The following is a 13,173-nucleotide window of genomic DNA, read 5'->3' on the forward strand; positions in this document are numbered from 1 at the left end:
AGATTAAACGGAAGATACTTCAAAACTCTTTCTGGAGATATTTCATTTTAGTTCAAGTAAAAGAGTCTGGAGTCTGGAGTTCCATTTCTTGAAGCGTTTTCACAATGAATAACAAACACTTAACTATGCTTCTTCCTTTTGCTTTGCAATGCAGCATCTTGCCAGAGCTTGTAGATTTGTATTTTAGAGTTTTCAGCTGTAATTTTCTCCTTTGTATGAAGAATGGGGCTGGCTTTCTGATGCTGGACTACCCTGGTCTTGAAGTAAAGAGAGAGACAAATTAAATGAGCAAGCCCCCGTCACAGGCTGAACGAGCACAACCAACAGCAAGCTCCTCCTTATGCTGAGGTCACAAGGCAAGGTTTGCAGAAACTTGAAAGCTGGAGAACAAAAGGACGAAGGTATACAGACATCACATCAGGCTTCACCACTTATCTAGTCAGTGCTCTGGGGAAGAAGGAGATGAGCTTGGTGAGAAGAAAAGCACATTATGGTTAAGAAAAACATGGGGATGTAGCTCAAGATTGTGTATGCCTGACAACTACGATTGTGCAGGAGTTTGGAGATGTCAAGGTTGCATCTTTCTGCACTCCTGGAGGAAGGAGGGTACTTTGCTCCTTGGGGAAGAACATTATATTGCTTTCTGTGAATGTACCCAGTGATAGCAAGAATTGAGGGCTCAGTACAATAAATAAGTTTAACATTTAAAAAAGCACATTTTCAGTTCATCATGGACTATAAAAAAGAAATTTGCTCACTTTGGTCATTCACCCTCCACCATAATGCTTCCACTTAACTGTACATGTGGCATGCACTGTTACCACTCCCTTTTGTTATACAGTAAAATATCTACACAGTAATCAGGGATTGCATTTCTTGTAAAGAGTTTCTTTTCCCCTCTGTTTTTCTTTTGGCTCCAAGACATCCTGTTTGCATAGCAACACAACTTTAGCTGTCCCCTGACCCAGCTATCACACCAAAGTGCTGGCAATAAAACCTGCGTGAGACTTCTTCAACCAGTGAGCTACGTGGACTCACTCATACCACCCATATAAAGGACTTCCATGGAATTTTTATATCATGTCTACACAAAAGGGAAGGAGAAAAGATGTATTTTTGCCCACTGGTGTACTTTCCAGTGACATGGGCCATTCCACAGAAATCAGTGGTCCTCTTAGGACTACATACTGGCTTTCATAGGATTATATGTAGAACAATATTTCTATGAATCTGGAAATGTAAATATAGCCCAAAGTACTCTAGCAACATGTAAACTGTGTGTGCATGAGCCCAGAATAGATGAGAGCAAAGAAAATGATTGAGATGAACAATCACGTGGAAATAAAAACACTGGGTACATGTATAGAAAATGGAAACAAATAACTGAAACTGCCTGAAAGCAAGTACTACTGGTGATAATCCAGGGATAATGTTTTCATAGGGATTAACTGTTCTGGAGCACTTTTCCCATGTGTAAAGCACAACATACTTTTTTATTCAGATAGGTTGATCTGGCAGTCTCTTTATTTCTAGCAGAAACTATTTAATGTGCCTGTGCAGGAAAAATTCCACCCTTGGATAGTTGGAATGTAGGGTTTTTTCTCTCTCATTGACAATTGCCTGCTGGATAGAGCTCAAGAGCTAATTTCCCACAGATAGTCCACTTCTATAGGATCATTAGAAGTTTGTGTGCCAAACTAATAATTTTCAAAAGTCTTTAATAAATTTGGCTACATGTTATAGTAATTTTTATACTGAATGTGTTGAATTTATTCTTTTAGAAACAGATTTCATTTCTTTGGCAAAATGTCATTATTTTTACCGAGAGCTAACGAAGAGGTACATCATTTTAAAAGAAATTGCTGGATACAAAGACCAGCATTTCTCTTCTCTTAGCAGGATTTTTTTTACTCAGTTTTATTGCTCTGGACATGCTGGTGATTTTCTGTATGAGCAACTAAATTTTCTAAGAATGAACACAGGGTTTCTTTAAAGGTTGTTTCAGAGCATGTGCTCTTTTTCATGATTTTTCATGCTTCAAAAACACCCCAGGGTAGTAGATACAAGAAGCATAAATATCCTTATTCTCCCAACTCTTGGTCATATATTAGAATAACCCCAGCATTTATGTCTCTGTGAAAGTAACATCAGATCCATTAAACACAATTCTCCTGCTCTACAGAAAAACTCCAGGGGGAAAGAATCTTAAAAATAAATGAGTGGATAGACTAATACACCATGGAGGTTAATTTGTGGCACTGAGTTAGCAATTCTAATGCAAGGCTTCCCTTGTCATATACTGTATTTAATTGCAGCAAGAACTAATTCATAGATAAATAATTGCTTCTTCAAGCCAAGACTAATATAGCACCCCTACAATTAAAAATTATTATTATTATAACTTCCCATTTTCAGAATCCTCTTTGATATAGCAGCATTTCTTTCAACTCAGAATTTAAAAAAAAAGAAAAAAAGACATCAGATATGCTTTAAATAGATGTTTTACACTTTAACCACAGTTTTCTTGCTGGACATTTAAGAACCACAATATAGTAGAACACAGAAAATGTGTCTTTCTCAGGCCAACTGCTGTCTGAAGTGCTACATTCTGTTAAAAAATACAAGCAACTAAACCAATGTCATGTATGGGAGTTATGGTTAAAAATAAATAAATGTCTAAAATATTTTTGAAAATCAAATATTGGGAAGTTTGACTTCCAAAAGTAATAAAGCCAGTGTTAAGACATCCCTGTTCTGCACAAATGTGAAGCAGGAGATGAAAATGATGTGTTCAATATCATTACTCTGAAGCTGATGCTTAGCTGTACCTTTCTGTGGCTTTACAAATATATGAGACAATATGATTGTATTCTTCCAAGAAAACTGTGGGATTTGGTCACCACTAAGCAACTGTGAGCTCAGAAGGGTGGATTGGCACCTAAATCACTTGTCCTAATCAAAAAACATAATGTGCACATATAATGTTTGTACTGAGCTTACTGACCACATGTAATATGACTCAATGTGCTGAAGATGCTTTGTACTGAAATGTAGAAGTTGGACCCTGAGGAAAGGAGATGTGCTTTACTCCTGAATAAAGGAGGAGTGTTAATAGAGTACAGGGAATGGTACCTCATCTGTTCAAGTGCAGGTGAGAGGGTAAGTGTGAAGCAGTGATTTTACAGAAGAAACAACTCCTTTCCTGCCAGGGCATGTGTGTGTGGATAGCAAGGCTCTTGAGGGGGATCTAAGGACATCTGCATTTCACCAGGACCACATTCAAAGAGCATCACCTTCCAGAGATCAGAGTTTAGCAGCTGGCTGGAGTTTATTCTGGTGAAAACAGATCCATGTTAGGAGGAAATACATCTCCTAAAGTCATCTGCATCCCTTTGGTGTACCATGAGGCTTTCACAACACATTTTCTTGTTTTGGTTGATCCATTCTTAGACAACTCCATCATTCAGTTAAATGTTTTAAGTAATAATTATCTGCACTGACACATATTATAAAATTAGGCATTGTAATTGCTACATTAACAAACACCAACACAATTAAGAGTTTTCCAGAACCAAAAAGGTATTTAGAAGAGGGGCACAGATAGTGTTAACATGGACACATGTAGTAGTAGCTGGAGCCTGCAAATACAAAGGAGAATTCAAGGACTGTTTTTGGGTTTTTTTATCAGTTCCTGTGTATTTGGTATTAGCACTACAGACAGGCACTACAGAGCCAAAACTCATGTATCTTGGCATAGGGCTTTAACCATCCCCTCTAGCCTGATTGGTTTGACAGGGAGGAGCAAACTAGTGAGTATTTGTCAAAAAAAGCTGTGAAGAGTCATAAATATGATTATAGGTGTGTAATTTCCTAATAAGGGGTAACAGCAATCCTAGGGCATACCCCTCCAAATAAAAGGGGACCTTTAGAGGCATGTAGAAATAAATTTGGAATATACTTCTGCTGAAAGCTGCTGACAATGTCCATATAAAATCTTATTTCAATTAATGACATAGGAATTTTTAAATCTTTTTTTTAATAGCTTTGTTAACATGGAAATAATCTTCAGCTGACTTTGATATTCACTTTGAAGTGGACTGCTGTGTTGGTTTACATTTCTGTATATACTGCTCTTTTTCTGGACTACAGGGAGATTTTATATAGAGACGCATGTTCAGTTCTGGGCTATCCATGCAACCAGACAGTCAAACTTCACAACTTAAACTGGTGGATTTCACACGAAACTCTTCTGAGAACACTTCATATGTATTTCAGTAAAATGGCAACATCTACTCCTGTCTGATTTTCCTTGTGTTGATTACTTTATCTTCCAAACCATATGTTTTTCTCATTTTGATTTGTTTGTGATTAAAATTAAGATAGCTACCTAATTCGCATGCCAGGTAGCAGTAAATCCTCTCAATTCAGCAATCATTAGGTTTCTCAGTGCAAATAGTCTATTCCTATGAGCCTTAATTAAACATGAAAAGATGGAAATTTACTCTCGTTGAAGAAAAAGAAAACTGATATCCCAAGGTACAAGAAACGTTCACACTATGATTAGCAGAAACCCGACTGGAATGTCAACTAATGTCTACAGGATAATAAAAACTGTGTTTAACTTGGCAACTAAGTGAGCTCCCAAATGCCTCTCCAACCCACAGTACCCTGAAAAAGCACTTGATGTTTTAATACCTGCATGGCTGTAACTTCCCACAGCAGCATTCACTGCAGGGATAATGGTGATTTGCCATGTCAATGCACCATAAGCAGAAGGAGCAGGCTGAGATGAATGCCTGGCTGCAAAGCACCACGGTCCAGACTAACGTGTCCCCTTCCATTTTGGGGATATTCATACCCAGCTACAGTGACTCACAGCTGTCCATCTGGGAAGTTCTGGAAGTATGTATAAGTAAGTGAAATTAATTTTCTGCAGGACTAATGAGTTTCCTGGGAGGAGCAGGGGAGGACAAGCTGCAGTGTGGAGTCAGAGGACACATCAGGGTGAAGAGACTCAGTTCAGAGCACCAAGTTCCCATTTATACCTTAAGAAATACGAATGCTGTTTGCAGCCCCAGACCTTGTGTAAGAGTGAGATATTGAAAGCAGACTTTGATATTGGCAAGAAAAAGAAGTACCAAACACTTGACTTTTTCAACAGATAGTGTAAAGGTTACGAACCACTGATCAGTTTGATAGCTGTTGTGAGGACTACTTAACAGTGGTGAAATAAGCATGGTTACAGCAAACAGTAGATCTGAACGCTGTAACAGCTGTTGACTTGGTGCTGACAGTTCATTGTTTTTTTTACTTTGAGATCTTTCATACTTTGTATTAGCAGTGGCTCTCTCTGTCCAAGCTGCAGCACTCCTTATTACCCTTCAGATAACTGTAATACTGAATTCAGTGTATTGCTACCAAAATAATCACAGCATCCCAAATTCATTGCTTTGATTTCTCAGAGGAATCCAACACAGATCAAAGGTGAGCTGTAAAGGAACAAGGTCCCTTATAAAAATACATGACAGTTTTGGGAACTGGTGAGCTTCCTTCAAAACAAAAAATGAAGTGAAAGTAATTTGCATGTTTTTGTTGGAAAATTTACCCAGCCTGCATACTTCTATCAGACTATGGTGGAAATTAGGGCAGGCATGTAAATGGTGGTATTTTTAAGCATTCCAAGCTGGATCGTCTTGTGCTGGTTGGACATATTCTCTTCAATGCATTGGACCTGAATTAGTTTAGAGTGCCTCCAAGAATCACATATAACCACAGAATTACAGATCTATTCAATACTTAGTATTAATCAGAAGTTTGGACTAAACCTTTGCATTCCCACACATCTGCTGACTTGAAGCCCTAGAGATGCCTTTGGACAGTTGGACTGCTTTATGGATTCATGTGACCATGATTCCTGCCTCTCACAGACTGTCAGCATATGTTACTGATTTGTTCAAGCATTAGGGAGAGTCATTCCACTAGCCTGGATACTCCACAAGCTACTATTTGGAGCAATTAAGGTTTAGATGCTTAGATTTCCTCTCAGAACTATCTGACTTCTTTGTTTTCTAGATTTAGACTCCAGGGGAGATTGTCTGGAAGATATGGGCCATTATATTCTCTGCAACAGAAGAAAAAAAGAATGTACTTTAGCCTTTACAATTAGCCACTAGCCATAATATTAAAAGGACTTGTCCTTCTTTGCCTCTGAAACAAATATTTTACTAACTTCAGGACCGTTCCTTTCACCCCTTACCCACAGAGACTTGGTTTTTAAACAACTGCTGCCTTTAAATGACATCCAGCAATGTGTACTCCTTCACACATGATGAAGGGCTCTCCAGATTAGATACAGCTTGTAGGACTGGACACTAACAGTTAATGGTACTTGCACCAGACTTCACAGCACTCAGGTCTCACAATGATAAACAATTTTGGGAACTCAGTACAGTCCTAAGCGCTTAAGTAAGGATCAGGAATGAAAACTCCCATTAGCTTCACTGAGATTAGGATTTCAATCTAAACGGACTCCATTCCACATTGTTAAAGGCTCTTACCACCCAGCGTTGTGATTTACAGCTGTATTTTCAGAACTGTTTGCTACCCAGAGTGCTGCTCCTTTTCTGGAAATTACTGTTTTCAATTTACTTTGCAGCTTAAACGAGAATCCGTATTTATTTACAGTATATTGTTTTTCAATACAGTTGCTGATCTTTAAAGCTCTGTTTACTAAAGACAAATTTTAAAAGCTCTTCCACAAAACTATATTAAGTTCAGACATTATTTTTCCTGGGATCAGCACAGAGACAGAAATGTAGCAGAAGGGCACATTACCAGTATCCTCCCTTTCCCTGAATTGCTCAAAGTCAGCCTCAAAGTTAACCCTGCCTTTGGGGTTTCTTTGATTTTGGTTTTATATGTAAGAAGCATTCTAGCCCTTTGTTTTAAAATTCATGCAGCACAATCTCAGCTTCTGTTTGAAAATGTAAGCCTCTTATGTGGTTTTGTAGTAGACCTGCATTTTGGCACAGCACCTGTCTATTCATGTGTATATGGAGATGGGAAAAAAAGCAGTTTTGCATGGAAAACATCCAGACAACAAGACCATGTCTTTTTTTTTTTTAGCCAAGTCCTGTATGAAAAGTAATTGCAATCTCTTTTGTTTTTGAAGTTATCAGAACCCAGTTTTAGTGCAGCTTTGAAGCACCAAACACATTGCTCATCCTGAAAAGCACTGCCCCATGATACTGCTGGACCACAAGCACAGTTGCTTTTCAGCATAGTGCCTTTTGGATTCTGCTACAATGATTTTCCTTTCATAAGAACTTTACTGTACTTCTGCTGAAAGGTTTACTCTTTAGGACCGTTTGTTTCTAATGATTTACTGTAACTGTCTCAAATGTGCGGATTTGTATGAAGAGCTTAAGGAAACCATTATGAATTTTACCTCACCGACTGTTTTAATACTCTGCACAAGCAAAACTTCCACTGATGCCAATAACGTTACTGTCATTCCTTTTTAGCCTCTATTTGCTTACCTACATATGCACTGCTTCTTTATAGAGCCACCTGTAAGGTACCCAGATTCCCTTGCTTTATTTTTTTGCATCAAAAATTTCTAAGAGAACTGTAATTATTTTGTATCAATTTGAAAATTCAATAACACAGCAGTAATATTAACCAGTGAAAGGATTTTTTCTAGAATCATGTTTATAAATAGCTATGTACGATGTTTTCTGTGTTGCTGTTAAATTTAGGTGGTACATCCAACAAACATCCTGTCATATTGCCCAGGAAGACTGCTGGTGCACCAGATGTGATCTTCTGAAAGGCAGCAACAGCATGGGCTAAAATCATTGTGTAAGCAGATAGATCAGTGTTTCTTATGTATTATTTTAAAACATGCTGTAGTTCTATAGCAATACAGGATTGGCATAATAAGCTACATATATTAATTATTTTAGGCCTAATATATATAACATCAGTATAATGTACCTTAAAAGTACTTCTGTTACAAGAACTTAAGTGGCCAAACCACACTCGTAAAACCTGTACACCTCTACCAGTTAAAAGGGATGATCCCAGAAAAATCAGTTTCTGCCAGTACAACTGCATCTGTGTTTGGGACATCTGCAAAAACACAGCTGTGCTGTTCTGGAATCCTACTTTTTTACAGCCACTGAAAGCCTGAAATGCAGCTCTAACCTAACATTTTGAGGAGCTCTGTGCCATCTTTAGAAAGATGCTAGTCTGTCTTGAAAATCTGGATAGAGAAAAAGAGGCTGCAAATACACCCACTTAAATTTCAATAGATTTTTGAGATTCTTTTGTTCTACACATATTAAAATGAAGAACTAGAAATCAATTCCCTTCAAGGCCGGAAATGTGAGAGAGAAGCCAAAAATATGACAAACCATTTGACTGTAATTAATCAAATAGCTCTACTTTTTCTTCATTTTAAAAAAAATTTAAATGTTATCTATAAAACTCTGGAACATAGCTAAATACATGGGTGCCATAAATTCACAAAATAAATTATTTATTTAACAGTAGCATTATAACATGATGCCTCCTAACCCTACCCTTCCAGTTAAAGGACCATTGGTGCTTGTTTCGGATATTAATTCAGAGGATATGCTTTTCATGTTCAGTGACCCAGTTCCAAGAAGTATCACAATATAGAAGCCTATTTTCCACTTAATAAACATGCATAATTCCTGTGAACATTAGCAGTAATTATGCACACTTATACACTCTAGGGCATATTCATCTAAACCCAATGAATTCAAAAGATCAGAAGGAAAATGTATTTGGCCCTCTAGACTGCAAGAAACCCTAAAGAATGATAGGAACACTCCAGAATTTTTCATTGGTATATTTTATTTTAATGACAGTTTTGTATATTAATTCCTTTGCTATCTGCCCACAGCGCTAATGAAGTTTTATGTAAGATAAAAGAATTAAGGACTTTCAAGAAAGAAAAAAAGAAAAATGAAGAAAGCCAGGAAGGATTAAGTGTAACAGTTAAGAAGGCATTCTCTTTCAAGAGGGAAATTCTAGGTTTCAGCCTGTCTGATGCTATTTCCTGCAGAAAAAGAGGTTAATTGTGATATTGTCAGCAGCCCAAAAGGTCATGTCTCATCACAGACAGATAAATAGAGGGTGAGCAGTGCTGATTCAAACAGGAACAAGATAATTCACAAAATGGGTAAGGATGGAAGGAAACACAGTCGGTCATCTAGTCCAACCACCCTGCCCTAGCAGGGTCAGCCTGGAGCCCATGGCACAGGATTGCATCCAGACAGTGCTTCAGTATCTCCAGTGAGGGAGACTCCACCACCTCTCTGGGCAATCTGTCCCAGTGCTCGGCCACCCACACAGGAAAGATTTTCTTTCTCATATTCAGGTGGAACTTCCTGTGCATCAGTTTCTGCCCATTATCTCTTGTCCTACTGCTGGGCACCACCACCAAGAGCCTGGCTCCCACCTCTTAAACCCTCCCTCCAGATACTGATAGACATTCATGAGGTCCACTCTCAGTTGTCTCTTCTCAAGGCTCTGCCTTTCCTCGTAAAAGACATGCTCCAGCCCCCCGGCCATCTTTGCTGCCCACAATGGACTAGCTCCAGGAGCTCCATGTCTCTCTTGTCCTGAGGTGCCCAGAACTGGACACAGCACTCCAGATGCAGCCTCGCTAGGGCTGAGTAAAAGGGCAGGATCACCTCTTTTGACCTGCTGGCAATCCTTGTCCCCAAACAGATTTGGTTTTCTACACCTTAAGGAGTATTTAAACCTCTGTGATAAAGGTAAGGCAATCACATTATCTTTATCACTTAAGAGAGAAAACAAAAGGACTCCAGTCAGTTGTTTTTGCTTTGACTTCTAATGTCCTAGATGGTTCTCTGCAGGAGAGGTTTGAAAGATACAACTCCCATATGCAAACAGATACATATACCCTGGAGAAATGTAGAATTTAATACCAATTCCTGTCCTGTGGTTTTGTACATTTGTTTACAACATGTTGACTTCAGTTTTAGATTCTTCACAACATAAATCCACAGATTTCTTCCCCTCTTATTCTCTGTTCGAACAGCTAAGTCAGTGTTTCAGCACTGGGCTCTGGGCTCAGGCTTGCAGTATATAACCAATTCTTCAAAAAACTATTTCAAAAACTGGTGAAGCATTCATGTCATTAAGCACCATGGAGAGAAAAATGAGCCCTAACAGCCTGCCACAGATTTTGGATCCCAAGAAGAATCTATCTACCCAAAAATGAACATAGTATTTTTAATCAATCTGTTATATTGCAGAAGATGATAAATATGCAACAGTATAAAGTATGTTTCTGCCTATTAGCTGCTTATTTAAGAGGTGTTCTTGACTAAATGTTTTTTATAGATATTTACACTAAAAGTGCTGTAAATAATTTTTGTGTAGAGTCTATTTGTGTAACTATTTATTTTAAGCGCTGGATGATTGGTATTCATAATGGAAACTTCAATAGCAAATGTTTCCAAACCAAAATAGAGTAATTCCGCCTTTAATCAATACAGTCTTCATTTACATCAGTAAACAGCACAGTACAGTAGATGCAAATACACAGAGTTGGAAGAGTTCATGTGGAGGACCTGACATCCACATATCACATGTTGTGGATGTTTAGTTTCAGACCTAGTCTTATTAGCAGGCATTAGACACAATGACACATTAAGTGTGATCCCAACACACCTCTAGTTACATTTAAAAAATTAGAAAGAAAAGCAGCTTCTGTGCTTCAAGATTGTAGACCCCACTCTGCAATTATGATAGAAGAGAAGTGGAGATAACCAGGAAATTCACCTCAAAATACTGCTCCTGATATAATATAAAATGTTTTGGCTCTTTAAGCTGAAGATATTTTCTACTGTGTGTGAGTAAAAAAATAATAAAAAACAAAGCTTTCTTTGCATCTTAGTTAGATGGCCAACACCTTTATATCAATACACATGACAGTGCACCACACAACTCTCATGAACAAAGAAACAATGTCATCTTGAGTAAATATGAATCTGAAATGAAGGTAAATCTTGTATTGCTTTTCAAAACATACCGATCTATGGAAATCTTCTTCAATAAAATCCAGATCAGACCAACACGTAAATGTCATCTCTTCCAACTACACATTTGTGCAGGGGAATTACAAATCAACACATGCTTCATGCATTTCCACCCTGAATATATCTTAAGCGAACTGAAATACTGTAAATATAACCATAATGATTTGGGTCTCCTGCTGGTGGCTCCTTATAGAAAGATCAGATTTTGCATCTGGAGTTTTGTCTGCAGCCAGCAGCCAGGGCAGGCAGAATGTCCTACACAGAAGTCGCCACCACGGCCAACACTCAGACTATTAGGTCGTCAGAGACATTATTCTACAAACATTTCTGCAGCAGAAAGAGAAGTAAAGCTCTGGATTTACTACAGCTAATCATATTTCTCCTCTGCAAAATTAGTATTTTGCCCTGTATAGACGTTATATATAGGATGGCAATAAACTGGACTAAATATATGACAGTGCCATTACAGAGCAAAACTCAAAACCCACAAGTACCAAAGCAAGGGAGACAATCGCATGTGATGTGCATATCCAAAGATGTATGAGGCCATAAAACTAAAAAGCCAGATATTGCAGTTTAGTAAGATTATAAAGTTGTCTTCAAACTTCAATAGTGAAACACTGCTTGTGCTCTTCATTTTATTTTTTGCACTACCATTGCTGTAAACATGGTATTAAATTTCCTCTCTGGTATGTCTTCATGAGTAAAGTATCTTGTGAAAGAGCTATGAACACCTCAAACACCCCTTTGAAAGAAGGAAGTCCTGACAGTTTTCAGCTTTTTTCAAAGACTTTTTTTCTCACAGCACACAAAAATCGTAAAAAAACCCAAATAAACCCTTTGCTGTGATTTGCCCAAAAGAAAATAATGATTTCTAAAGAGTTGACATACTTTAGTAGGAATTTTGTAAAGACCATTTGCTTTTCTCATAAACATGTATAAGAAATTACTAGATGTCTGCTGTTGCTGGAAGTGCACTGAGTAGTGTTTAAAATGGAAGTTATAAATTATCAGTCAATAACATGCACAATACCTGAGGCTGTAAAAATTCTTTCATCTGAAAATAACATTTATTACAAAGTCATTCATTTCTTAAGAAAAGGATTGCGAGGCAACATCTTGAGTCATAAATATTAAAATATGAAGATAGAAGCTTATTTATGAAAGCTGGAGTTAGTAGGTTTTGCTAGACCATTCATTAGAAAGAAATAGGGGCTAGGTAATAATTTTCAGAGTGATGTGGTTCAAGACTGAAGAAATTTAGGAAAGAACTGTAGCATGCATCTCAGGGAAAAGACAGTCCCAGTTGTCTGAAGAAGTTGTCAGTGTGCTCAGTATTAACTACTTTCATTTGAAAGGCTTTTTTATTTTTATTCAGCCTCACATTGTATTTATGAGCTGTTCTGATCTCACTGTTCATCACTGCCATCCAATATTTCTCCTAATTAACATTACTTTGAAGTCTTTGACCTTTAGGCAGACACTCAATTCTGAATTAAAATATAATTTTCTTTGTAACATGAATATAATTCTTATGCTACTCCCATTCTCTTCTTGTTACAGAATAAATATGTAACAAATGTAAGGAAAAAACTAAATTCCACTTGATAAAATAATGAAAAATAAGAAGACAATAAACAGATTACCCTGCTTTTCCCTTCCAATAGAATGAGGACAAAGTGATAGTAGGGGAAAAAAATGAAGGCAATGCTTCAAATTTATAGAAGGAAATCCTTTGTGCACAGTGTCTAATTTATCTGCAGGTTTTACTGCCATAAAACTTTACCACTCTTATATAAGTATGTCCAGCAATCACATGGTTTATATTCAACAGGACCACATCCATCCCTTGAGGGTGAAAAAGTCCCATGAATTACAGAGCACGGAGAATATATTTCTTGTTAGGAAATCACAGCCTATTTTCTAAACTTTTGGTTGTAGTCAGTATCGTTACATGAATCACTGGTGGGATGAGGGTAGCACTTCCCATTTCTCTCATCACCATTGCTTCTCCCAGCAAAGTTAATCCGTAGTCTAAATGACCAGCAGGTCTTGACCATGTATTTGCTTTACATTT

General features: G+C 37.6%; 1 protein-coding gene across 1 annotated transcript in view; it reads right to left on the reverse strand.

The window, feature by feature from the left end:
• The window catches only part of VSNL1 (visinin like 1), a 91,111-nt gene that overhangs the window by 38,682 nt on the left and 39,256 nt on the right, over positions 1-13,173 (reverse strand). The window lies entirely within an intron of this gene.

Source organism: Pithys albifrons, chromosome 2, assembly GCF_047495875.1.
Source record: "Pithys albifrons albifrons isolate INPA30051 chromosome 2, PitAlb_v1, whole genome shotgun sequence".
In the NCBI taxonomy this organism is placed as follows: Eukaryota; Metazoa; Chordata; class Aves; order Passeriformes; family Thamnophilidae; genus Pithys; species Pithys albifrons.